This window comes from Arvicanthis niloticus, unplaced genomic scaffold, assembly GCF_011762505.2.
Source record: "Arvicanthis niloticus isolate mArvNil1 unplaced genomic scaffold, mArvNil1.pat.X pat_scaffold_1216_arrow_ctg1, whole genome shotgun sequence".
In the NCBI taxonomy this organism is placed as follows: domain Eukaryota; kingdom Metazoa; phylum Chordata; class Mammalia; order Rodentia; family Muridae; genus Arvicanthis; species Arvicanthis niloticus.
The window spans coordinates 2151-4300 of record NW_023045218.1 but is presented as its reverse complement, the minus strand read 5'-3'; positions in this window follow the sequence as shown (position 1 = coordinate 4300).

Genomic DNA, 2150 nt, shown 5'->3' with positions numbered 1-2150 from the left:
AGTGCAGGATTGGACCTCTGTGCCTCCTCCAATACAATATTAGAAGCTGGAGGAGGAGTTCAGATAATCCCTAGTGGTGTCTTTGGGCCTCCCCCACCCCAGACTTATTATCTTATCTTGGGCAGAGCATCTGCCACACTCCAAGGCATTACCATTTTCCCTTCAATCTTTGATAATGATTACTCTGGAGAAATTAAAGTATTGGCCACTAGTTCTAGAGGGCACCTTCACATTCGCTAGGGACAGTGCCTTGCACAGGCCTTTCCCCTTCCAGTAGACACCTCCACACATTCCTTGGGCCCATCCCGGGGTGCTTCCACCCCTGAGTTTTCTGATGTCTATTGGGTCTAAAGACTCTCACAAGAGTGCCCACAATTAAAACTGAACTTAATGGCAAAAACTTTGAGGGCATACTTGACTCAGGAGCAGACTCCAGAGTTATTTCACAGGCCTCTTGGCCCTCCTCTTGGTCCTGTTAGCCTTCTTTAACTCACCTTCAAGGCATTGGCCAGTCCACCAACACCCTTCAAAGCTCCCAGTTGCTCACTTGGGAGGATCCTGAGGGTAATACTGGACATGTTAGACCATCCATTGTACCTGGCCTCCCTATAAACTTATGGGGTCGAGATATATTGAGTCAAATGGGAGTCCTTATGTTTAGCCCCTCTGCAGTTGTTACCCACCAGATGCTGGACCACGGGTTCATCCCTGGACAAGGCTTGGGCAGATGCAACCAAGGGATCTCTACTCCAATTGCTGTTACATCAAAGACCTCATGCTAAGGACTAGGTTATGATTCAAATTTTTCTTAAGGACCATTGCTCACCCTGCATGCAAGACAGATAAGATCACCTGGAAGTCAGATTCCCCTGTCTGAGTCGACCAATGGTCCCTCCCTCAACATAAACTTTTAGTGGCCATGCAGTTGGTGCAGGAACAATTAGATGCTTGCCATACTGATACCTCCATCTCCTCTTGGAATACACCCATTTTGTGATACAAAAGAAAGGAGGCAGATGGAGACTGCTCCAGGACCTCAGAGAAATTAATAAGACTAAGGTCCCAATGGGAGCCCTCCAGACTGGCCTCCCCTCCCCCGTGGCAATACCTAACAGTTACAATAAGATGGTTATTGATTTGAAAGATTGTTTTTTCTGCATCCCCTTACACCCAGAGGATTGTAAACGTTTTGCCTGTAGCCTTCCTGTTGTTAATTGCATTGGGCCATCTCCATGAATTCAGTGGAGGGTCCTGACTCAACACAAGGCCAATAGTCACCCCCCAAAAAAGTTTGTGGCCCAGGCCATTGACCCTTTTCGCCTTAAATACCCTGAGTTATATATTGTTCATTATATGGATGACATTCTTCTGGCTAGCCCTGACGAGACCACCTTGCCCAGGGTGGGCAAGGAGTTGGTAACTGCCCTCCAAGGCCTCGGGCTGCAGATTGCCCCCGAGAAGGTTCAGCTACAGCCCCCACATTTATTCTTGGGTTTTGAGCTTCACCCCTCTAAGGTTCTCTCTCAAAAAATTGAACTTAGAAATGATTCCTTACAAACACTTAATGACTTTCAACGTCTCTTGGGAGACATAAATTGGTTTCGCCCCTATCTAAAATTAACAACTGGAGAACTTAAGCCTCTATTTGATATTCTTCGAGGAGATTCTGAACCCTCCTCCCCCCGTGCCTTAACCCCTGAGGCCACCTCTGCCCTTAAGCTCGTGGAGAAAGCCATTCAACAACAGACTGTTACCTATTATTCTCCAACCTCCCCCTTTTGGCTATTGATTCTTCCCAACATGTTTGCCCCCATGGGATTGTTGTAACAGACTAAACCTTTGTATTGGCTTCATTTGCCTGCCACCCCTCCTAAAGTGCTACCTGTTTATCCTGCCTTGGTGGCACAGATCATAAGGATGGAAAGACAGACCTCCCTGAAGCTCTTTGGTAGAGACCCTGACCTTGTCAGCATTCCCAATGATGCCACTGAAGTTCAGTGGCTACTTCAGACCTCAGATGAATGGGCTATTAACTGTATTTCATTTCAGGGAAAGATAGATAACCACTCTCCCTCTGACAAACTTATCCAGTTCTTTGAACACCAAGCGGTGGTCTTCCATAAAGTGACTAAGAACGTCCCCATTTCTCA